The 10,930-nt window shown below is 44.3% G+C and overlaps 1 long non-coding RNA gene across 1 annotated transcript; it reads left to right on the top strand.

The window, feature by feature from the left end:
• The first annotated feature begins 5,746 nt into the window (after nucleotides 1-5,746).
• Nucleotides 5,747-8,429, top strand: LOC119178652 (uncharacterized). The gene is made up of 3 exons (XR_005110738.2): nucleotides 5,747-5,832; nucleotides 7,115-7,271; nucleotides 8,197-8,429. It is a non-coding gene; the product is annotated as an uncharacterized LOC119178652 (long non-coding RNA).
• Nucleotides 8,430-10,930: the final 2,501 nt, after the last annotated feature.

Genomic DNA, 10,930 nt, shown 5'->3' with positions numbered 1-10,930 from the left:
ACGTCTTACAGAAGTTAGACAACTGGACAAGTAACAATAAGTTAAAAATAAATGCAACTAAAACAAAAGCGGTAGTTTTTCATTCGAAAGGTCAACAAGTGACTTTGAAGAATAATATTGTATTTAGAGGCTCAGATATAGAAATAGTGAAGTCAGTGAAAGTACTTGGGGTACATTTCTCCAGTTCTTTGCAATGGGATGACCACGTAAATAATATTCAAATAAAATTAGGCCGGATAACTGGAATACTCAGCCGTATCCGGTACCTCATCCCCAATTCGGTGAAGTTATTGATATACAAATCGCTGTTTAGTTCTTATCTTAACTATTGCTATTTGGTTTGGGGAACAACTACAGAAACAAACTTAACAAAATTACTGAGGATACAGAAGAAAATACTGAGGCTGATAGACAACGCTACAGCTCTAGCACCTAGTGACCCACTGTTTAAAAAATATAAGATAATCAAAGTGAATGACCTATATCAATACAGACTACTACGAGAGTACTGCCTTAGCTGCAAACGCGCAAACTTTTTGTTTACGGAAATGGCGAATCTTTGCTTAAAGGAAAAGGCGTATGTAACAAGAAATACAGAAATGTGGAACGTTCCGTACTTTCGCACTAATTATGGTTTTCAGATGCTTCGATGTACTCTACCGCGAATTCTGAATACTTATATTAGCAAAGGTATAGATGTGTCTCATTTAAGTGTCGCAGAATTAGCGGCTCTTTTTGTTCTATAAACTATGTAGCAAACTATGTTATATGTTCTATAAACTATGTATTTATTCAGGTGCAGAAGATTGCTGCAAGTTTCTTTGTTGTGTAAGCTATGTATCAACTACGTTTTCAGGTTTCCTTCCTTTGTGGCATGATCTTTACGTAAAACAATGTGAAAGTGTATGATATTGTGATGTCCTTCATCTGCTGCCATTGTTCACAAAGGGGGCGGATGATCCCTCAAGCCGTCATTACGGCTTTTCCCTCCGCCTCCTGTTACACTGTACTGTGACGAAGCAAATAAAGCAATCATGTTCCACTGTAATATTTCTGTCTGCATATTTAAACAATAGAGATGCTGCTGTGTGTACAAAGAGTATCCTGTGTTGGAGTGAGGTCAATTATTCAGGTGGCAGGACGGTTGTCCGGCCCCGTTATTGGTTTTTTATTTTTCTTGGCGCGCTCCAAGGAGGCGCCCCGCTCTTTTGGTACCAAGGGTACCGTTGTATCCATTGCCTCCTCAGAGGCACTGGGTGCCCGCACATGCGAGCTCGTGGTTCGGATTTTAGGCCTCGCCTGGTGAGGGGAGGCCTTGAGACCAGAGGACCCTGGAGTCTCCGGCCTCAATTCGCTAGGAGGCGGAGTAGCCTGAACTACTGCCGCCTTGGGGGCAGGTGCCACAGCCGTCGGCTCGCTCTGCGCTGGCCGAAGGAGTGGCGAGGGCTGGTGCGGCGTTGCCCCCTGACGCGCCGCATCAGCATATGTAGCGCCATAAAATGGCGACACTCTTCGTCTTGCTTCCTTGAATGTGATATTTTCTTTAATTTTCAATGTGATGATTTCCTTTTCTTTTTTCCAAAATGAGCAACACCGTGAGTATGCGGCATGATTTCCACCACAGTTCACACAGTGTGATGGTTCTTCGCAATTGTCAGAATTGTGGCCTGACACTCCACATTGTGCACAAGTTTGGTGACCACGACAGCTTTGTGAGCCATGGCCATACTTCTGGCATTTAAAACAACGACGTGGGTTAGGTATGTATGGTCTGATCGACGTCTTTGTGTAGCCTGTTTGAATACTTTCTGGGAGATTACTGGAAGCGAACGTGAGTATTAGGTGTTTTGTTGGTGTTGCCTTGTTGTCTCTTCTAATGGTGATCCTTTGTGCATTGGTCACATTCTGACTCTTCCACCCCTCCAGAAGTTCCTCTTCAGTCAAGCTGAGCAAATCAGCATCAGATACTACTCCACGGGTTGTGTTCATGAATCTGTATGGCGTTACAGTGATGGGAGTGTCACCAAAAGTTGAAAGATTCTGTAGCTTTTCGAACTGTTCTTTTCCTCGGACTTCAAGGAGGAGGTCTCCGCTGGCCATTTTGGTAACTTTGTACCCGGCTCCAAGAGTTTCTGTGAGACATCTGGCTACTACAAAGGGTGATACGGTTCTGGCTTGCTTGCTGCTTATTTCACTATGTATAACATGAAAATGGGGGAAGTTTTCACTTGATCGGTTGAAAAAGCCTAAGTCTTCGGTGCGTACATGCTTTAAGGCGGTACGATCACTTAATAGGGGAAATGCTTTATGCATGCCAGTTTAATTTTCTTCAGAAGCGTTGGCGGCCACCCACCACGGAGCCCAACAAGGGGACGCTACAAGTTTGTGGATGCTAAAACCTGCAGACGCCAGCCGTACAACGCAACTATAACCCAATGCGCCTAGACCAAGGTAGGCTATTTGCACAGGGTTAACCCTCGCCGCCAGGAAGTTTAAAAGTAAACAGAAGAGAGTAGAAGACAGGACAGATAAACAGTAAGAGATAAAGACGAAGATGTAGGGAGAGAGAGATAGGAAAAGGCGACTGCCGATTTCCCCTGGGTGGGTCAGCCCAGGGGTGCCGTCTACGTGAAGCCGGGGCCAAAGGGGTGTGTTGCCTCTGCCGGGGGGCCTTAACGGTCCAATCACCCAGCGTAGGCTCAGCCCCCAGGATCCCCTTTTCCCCCGACACGGCAAAGCCACGCACGGCTAGGCGTGGGAGGGAGTAGAAACTCCCCCGTTAGCTCGGGTCCGTGGTGTCGCTACACACCAAACGCCTACTTGCGCAGGCGCCCCTGCGGGGACGACACTGAGAAAGCTACCTGTTTAAACAACTACTTCCTTTCCTTATACTTGCCGAAATATAGCTCTAGTGCTTCGCAATGCACAAGTTCCGTGCCGAAAATGCAATCAGTAGAGTTAAGTGTGAATGTAATTAGGGCATTACTAAACAAACTTACCGATAATAAGGCAATTGGACCAGACGGAATTTCGCCTCGAGTCTTAAAGCAGTGTGCTGAGTCAATTTCTCTTTACCTGCACGTAATTTACACAAAGTCTTTGTCCTCCGGTGCCCTCCCAGACGATTGGAAAATTGCACATACGTTCCTATTCATAAAAGTGGGTCCAAGAAAGACGTAACCAACTATAGACCTATTTCACTTACGTCCATACCCTGCAAGTTATTAGAGCATATTCTGTATAAAGAAATAATGGCACATTTATCAGCAAACAACTTGCTGGCGTCTCAACAACATGGTTTTCGTAAGGGCTTATGTTGTACAACACAATTAATTGAATTTAACCATGATTTAGTATCTGAAATAGACAATATCGGACAAATCGATTGCCTTTTCCTGGACTTCCAAAACGCTTTCGACACTGTGTCGCACTCTTTTCTTTTAAGTAAGCTTGCTGCGCTAAACATTGACCGCGAAGTTCTGGTGTGGATAGATAATTACCTTTCAGGCCGCCAACAGTGTGTAGTATTAAATGGCATAAAATCAAGTTTTGTAAAAATTACTTAAGGGGTGCCACAGGGCTCAGTCCTAGGGCCACTTTTATTTTTAATATTTATAAATGACATTTGCTCAGGAATTGATTCTACTGTACGGTTGTTTGCAGATGACTGTGTCTTGTACAGAAAAATTAGAAATGAGAGTGATGTCGCCCTGCTCCAAAGCGACTTATTGCGCATCCAAGATTGATGTTCAAGGTGGAAAATGACATTAAATGCCAATAAATGCATTCATGTTACTTTCACGCGTAAAAAAACCAAGTTAGCTTCAGAGTATGTAATCTGTAATAGTATAGTAACACAAAAACCGCATTATAAATATTTAGGTGTAACTTTTTCAGCCGACTGTTCATGGAATGCACACGTTGATTCACTTGTTGCGAAGGCCGCCAAGTCACTAAAATTTATACAGCGCAGCCTGACACAAGCGCCGGCATGTTTGAAATCAACGGCGTATTCAACATACATTCGCCCTATGCTTGAATACGCCTGTGCCTTGTGGGAGCCCTGGCAAAGTACTTTAAGTTACAAACTTGAAAAAAATACAAAATAGAGCTGTAAGGTTTGTCCTAAGCCGGTACTCAAGAAATGACAGTTGCACCTATATGAAAAATAAACTAGGGTGGGAATTACTCTCATCGCGTCGAAGGAAACTGCGGCTAAAGCTCCTGTACCAAATATTTCATGGTAAAACCGGCGTTCGAAAAGAAAAGTACCTTCACAGTCCTCATTATATCTCTCCGCGAAATGATCATTGTTTCACAATTTCAGAGTACTGTACCAGATCTAATTTGTATGCTAATTCGTTTTTTGTTCGTTCCAATAGAGAATGGAATCACTGATCAAATGAACAAGTGTGCTGTATTAATAAAGATGTGTTTTTCTCGACATTGTAAACCCCCTGCTGCAGCGCCATCGGGCTAAGCGGGGTAATCATTGAATAAAGAATGAATAAAGAATATACAGAAACACGACTCGCCGCGGAATTTCTCTGTGAACCCAGAAATGTGTTACGCACAATTTAAATTTTCACTGCAAGTAAAACAAGTTGTGCAAAGTAGTTAACGGCGTTTGCGTTAACGCGTAAACAAAGTCTGAACAACTGTAGCTTTCCAAAGCATACAGGCGATGATTCACTGCATGATATATTATAAATTGCTGTAGAGCCCACGTCAGAGCCCCAACTGTAGTTCATAACAACAGAGTTACGTATATTTGTTTTTATTGCTTTGCTGCAAGAGCTGGGCTCGCTCAATTTTAGGCCCTCGAGCGCCATGGCCGCACCAGCATCTTTGAAAAACTTCTACTAAATTGTTTTAGATAGTTTGCACCCACGGCACGAGCCTTACTAGCAGTGGCCGATGACCGATGATTGGAAATGGCTTAGATTCCCATCGGCTTCCGTTGTCAGTGGCCAATACCAAATTGCCCGGACAGCGTGACATAAAAGGGCATGGCCTACAAGCAAAATATGGGTGAGATGGTAGTCAAAGCCTCAAATATTTTTGAAGTGTGCGTTTCTTTTAGTTGTGTGTCCTTCTCAATATTTGAAACGAAACAAAAGTTTTGAAAAATACGTGTGATATTTATCATGGAGGCCAAGGGCTTTCTTGACACACACGGTGGTTGGTGGCCAATGCTCACAGAATAAGCTTGTTCATCAATATTACTTACTTTTGTGTATTATATACTATTCCACAGAAATTTGTGGGATGCGAGCACGTATAAGTGGCAAAACAGCAAAGCGGTTAAAGCGAATGTGTCCGTTTCTTTAGTCACTTTGTCGTGAAGTCATGAACAGATATAGACCAAATGGCCATGGTCGCTCATTCGTTCCAGTGATTATTTGAGTTAGCACTGGCATCTCTACAGGATACCTCTTTTTTTCACCAAGGGACCGAAGATTACCAGCAAGTGCACAGTGTGGCGTTTAAACTGCACATTTTTTACCGCGCGCGCACCGTTTGGCCCATGCGCAGCCCTACTGCGCCTAAGAAAAATAGTTCACTAAAGCATCCAGACAGGCAATTTTCAGAAGCCCACAAACTAGAATGGCTGTGAAGCGCTTATGTAATAGTACAAAAGTCACCAAAATATTGCAATTCAATTAGCTGTAGACCAATGTAAACGCATGCACCGTTTATGCTCGCTTTCCTATTCCACAGCGTGTTACGTGTATGACTGCGCGCCGTCTTCACCTCGTTCGCACGTTAGATGGATGTCACGGTCATCACAGCCGTGAAGCGACGAGCTGTTTATTCAAGTGGAAATAGGAGGTGAGTAAATATCAGCAGCACTTGTATTTGTCTTTGTTCTCTTAAGTGCCATCTGCTAATTGATGGTCAGGTTTACGGGGCGAAAAAAGCGCATGTGTTAAGAATCGGGCGCTGCGTAGTCTTACCTGTAGTCCTAGCTCGTCTCGGCGAGATTGCACATGGCGTAGTTACAGTCTCTTGTTACAAGTAAAAACCAGACATATTCAAAACGTTCTTCTATACAGTGTTCGAGCACCGATTCATTTCGGCGTATTTTTTAATTAGCGATTAACTGCTTTCGGGGTAAACTTGAAATTGAGTGAAATGACCTGGTCCGAAGGACAAACGCCCAGCCGCCGCCTTTGTATGTTTACGCGTGGTGCGCGGCCATTTCCTGTTATCTTCTGGCGGGACTGCCTGTCGCTGATGACGAGTGCACCTCGCTAATGCGCCATGCGATTTAGGGTTGATACCAGTGCTTTATTAATTAATTCGAAATTATAAACTTGTGCGTGCGTTCATGCTTAAAAAGTAAAATAGATATAAAGGCTGGTGCCGAATGCGAGAAAGTCGTGGGTCATATACCATCCAAATTCAGCCGTGCCTGTATTATTTTTTTGCTTTTACGTATTGCTTTGACGCAATAAGGTTCCTCGATATTGTTGGGTCTACTTCAGCGGAACTCTACTTTTGAAAAAAAAAATGTTATGATAAATCTTAGCTGCAGAGACTTCGGGATTTCATTTATTGATATTGAGAAAGTTGTCACTTCAGATGTTGGCACAGTGTGAGAGTTGTGGTTAGTCAATAAATACGCAACCTTGGCGAGCGATGCCATTCCTAGTGTAATAAATATCTTCAGAATTTTCTTCAGAAATAATCTATCATCAGGTAAATGTATTGTTAGTTACGTATATTGGTTCTAGTTTCTTGCATGAAGTGAGTGCCAATCGTTCGACTACTAAAAATTACAAAAACGCATTGTTCTTCCAGTTGTCCAACAGAATCTTTATGACATTTGCACCAAAAATTGCTGCTTACAAGAAATATACAGGCCTAAATACTTACTGAGCTCTGTGAATTTTAATGACAATTTTCTACAATGAAGGCATATTTTTCCCAGTCCTACATGTACTTCGTAGAATGTGCAATGAATATTTTGATGAATGGATGCTGTTTTGTTATGGCAAAGTTATCATTCTGTTGGCACAACAACCATTGCATATAGTAGACTTTTTAAATGCTTCTAAACATGTGTTACAATTATCAACTTTATAATTATTGTATTGCTTTTTTTTCACAGGTCAGGTATTTTTCCTAGAAAATGTCAGCAGTGCTGAATACGCTGTGCACAGAAAGCTCCGTCATAATTTACTAATGTGGTTACAGAGAAGTACAGCTGGGCCCCTGAGAACAGTTTTTCATTGAAAAACCTGCAAATGTGCTGCTGCTTTTGCTTGGTGAGCATCAACAGAAAACAAATAATTTGGTTTTGCTTCGCGTTTTATTGGCAACATCCTTATGACTTTTTGTTAAATAGACTTCTTCATGCTGTAATATTTTGGTTGCTGTTCTTTAGAATCTGTTTCACTGGGATCAGAATATTGCAAACTGCATCACTGATGAAAACTTGACCTACTAATACAATTTTTTTCAGTTCATATATGCTGCCCTCTAGAAAAAATGGCAACTTCTGCCATCTGAAGCAAGATTGAGCATTCAAACAATTTCACTGCCACCATATTCACAACCTAAATGTTATATAATCCTATTTCTTGTTCTATCAGCTTGCTGATTTGTTGGAGCCAGAGCACGCAACTAATTTCATAGGTTAAACAGTCAGCCTCATGACTAAGCGGAAGGACAGCTTAATAATGAGCATTGAAATAAAATAAAGCATTGACAACAGAAGCTACACGACAAAAACAACATTTGTAAATAAAGGTGCATTGACTACCTCAGTAATATTTATAAATATAAGGTACGTACTTACAAGAAAAAAGGGAACCCATAAACAGTGCTTCTGCGCCAATTCTGCTTCCAAAATGCTATCAGTTAAAAATTTGTCTTTTTTCATTAAGAGAATATATGTTCTGAAATGTGAAAGGACAAAGGAATTTTTAAAAAAATTGTTTGTCTTCATTTTTTCGTACTGATGGAGATCTCTCATGACTGCTCACTACTTTAGTAATAAAGCTGCATCATGCAGTCCACCAAGTATTTTTTTCCCGTCTGTGCAGGTTCTGTCATCCTCATGATCATGCATAACCAATTTGTTTCCCAACAAGTGTTCCTACTGTGTGTTTTGTTTTAAATTGGCGAAAACGGTGGCCTAAGAGATGGCTTATTAACGAAGAGTACCTCCTGATGTTTTTTTATTTTTAGATAAGCCATACCCTGTTCATCAAAACTGACGCAGCTGTTTTGCACGTAACAAAAGGATGGCTCGTGTTTGCTTCAGATCAAGAATATGCAGCTATGTGAGAAGGCATGCCGCTACGATAGATGACTTCAAGAGAAGCCCAAGCAACGCTTCAGAATCCAAAGAGTTCGCGAAATGGAAAAGTGGCATATTGCCTTCTATATATTACGTGTAAAATAAACCTGAAGCACTAAAACATTTGTCTTGTGACTTGTCGTGGGTGGGAGGAGGGGGGCATGAAAAGTCTAGAAGAAGTAGCCAGGGCATGAAATTGTAGACAAGACAAAAAATTCAAATGAGCCAGAAATTGCATTGGCCGAAATGCTTGGCTCTCATGCCAAGATCATGCTTGGCTATTGCATGGTGTTCCAAGACAGTGCCAACCACGAATAGGGGCGTTTCAAATAATTTTCTAAGCACGGACTTTCTTTGCTTGACAAATGGTAGGCTTGTCACAGTTCCCAAGCACATTCTTCTCTTGGCCTCCAATAACTTTCCAAGCATGGACAGCTTGGCCACTGATGATTTACCATGCTTGGCCTAAGCAAATTTTGCTGGTATGGAGTAGTTTAAACGCAAGCCTCCGCGATAATGATGCGTATTCCAAGGAGTCCCAATCAGTCAACTCGGTGCATGGACTGGGGACTGCCACCACTTATATTGCCACCTGGTGTTATGTGCAAGCGAACAGTGAGCCAGTTATGTGCCAGTGAACATAGAGGACGAAGACGAGAAACCCGTGCCAGCGGAGACGTCCTTCTTTGTGTCTCATAATTTGACAGTCACGTCTCCTTGTACGTTTCTCCGAGCTCCTAGCGCGTGACAACTGGTGGAGGTGCTGGGTACCATATGCATCAAACTCCTCCCTGTACAAGAAGCTCCAGCCCCATACCGGTGGTTACGCCTGTTCACCGTGCTAGCCGAAGGATCCGTGGACTGGACCCTGAGTTCGGACTTCTCTCAGAGAGGATGACGGCCCCAACTATTTCAGGCAGCGCTGTCCCAAGTGGCTCCAACCCAGCCGGTATGAAAGGCGCAACGCCGATGCACTAAGCGCTGTTCAAACCACGAACGCCGAATCCCTTTCATGGTGCTGTCCATGAAGATTTTGAGAATTGGCTAGTCCACTATGACTTCGTTGCCGCTCAAAACATGTGGAATGGCACAATAAGCTACGACATGTCTACTTCAGTTTGAACGACGGGGCGCGTGTTTGGTACGAAAACCGGGCAGGTCTGTTCACGTCATGGGTGGACTTCAAACGCCGGCTTCTCGAAACGTATGCAAGCCCCGATCACCAAGAGCGAGCTGAATGTGAACTCCAGTGCCATATGCAGATGCCAAATGAAGGCGTAGCAATGTATGTTGAGGACATGAGGTGTCTCTTTCGACGAGCCGACCCTCACATGCCGGAAGAGAAGAACGTGCGGTATCTGACGCGTGAAGTGAAGGAGCAGTTGTTCGGTAGTCTTGTACGCAGCCCCCCCCCCCCCCCCCCAAGACCACGTCAGTTGCTTGCTGAAGCCGTCCTTATTGAAAGCAAGTTTCGGCAACGGACATAGACGCAGGAGCGACAAGTGAACTTAGCCTCTGCTACGGACTACATGGGCGGTCTTGGGGGCCACGTCGACTTCTTCCGAGAGCTCATACGCTCTGCTCTCCGTGAAGAACTTCAGAAGTTTTCAGTACCCTCGGCTTCCACTGTCAGTTTTTTTTTCGGCATCGTCCGAGACGAAGTTCAGCACGCACTACGAGAACCGTCCTGTCAGACGGAGCCGCGGTCTCTAAATGACTTCCCTCGCATGTCGTATGTGCAAACTTTGCTCCAGCCAGCACCACCTTTGGCTCCACCTCCCATCGTGGCCCCTGCTATGCTTCCGGCAGACCAAACTCTGTGCCAACCTGAACCGCATTTCACTCCGCCTCCTACCACGGGCCCAGCCATGCTTCAGGCAGTCCAAGCGGGCCCGTACCTCAACGACCGACGACCGATTCCACGATAATCAGACGTGTGGCGGGTCCCTGATCGACGTCCTTTTTGCTATCACTGTGGCGAACCTGGGCACATCTACCGACAATGCACTTATCGAGAGCAGGGACTTCGTGGTTTTACGGCCAACTCCCCACCTCCTAGGTTCGGCCAGCGGCCTCCGGAAATTGCAGACTACGTTGCCCAGCAGCGCTGATCGAGATCTCGGCACCACTCACGTTCTCCATCACCACGGCGGTTCTCACCGAATCATCGCACCTATTCGGGCGTGGTGCAGGGCCGGTCACCTAGCCCGCGTCGAGAATACTAGCCACAGCGACCTTCGGGGGCAAGGCCACTCAGAGTGGTCATGCTCAAGGCCCCCTATTGATGTTGACTGAAGGTACCGACGATACAATGAAAACGACATCACCGGGTGATTGCGGAAGAATTTCCTTAGATATTCCTGTTCTGCTAGATGGTCGCGAAGTCAGCGCTTTAGTGGACACTGCGGACTATTCCTTAATTAGCGAAAAACTGGCCGCCCTTCTGAAGAAAGTAATGACCCCTTGGAACCGAACGCCAATTCGTACAGCTGGCGAGCATATCATCACGCCACTTGGTATGTGCATGGCAAGATTGCAATTCCGTGGTTGTACGTTTGTTGCCAAGTTTAGCATTCTCCAACAGTGCGCTCGAGACCTTAATCATTGACATGGATTTTCTCA

This window comes from Rhipicephalus microplus, chromosome 1, assembly GCF_043290135.1.
Source record: "Rhipicephalus microplus isolate Deutch F79 chromosome 1, USDA_Rmic, whole genome shotgun sequence".
Taxonomy (NCBI): Eukaryota; Metazoa; Arthropoda; class Arachnida; order Ixodida; family Ixodidae; genus Rhipicephalus; species Rhipicephalus microplus.
The sequence above is the reverse complement of the archived record's forward strand: the minus strand, read 5'-3'. Positions and strand labels throughout refer to the sequence as shown.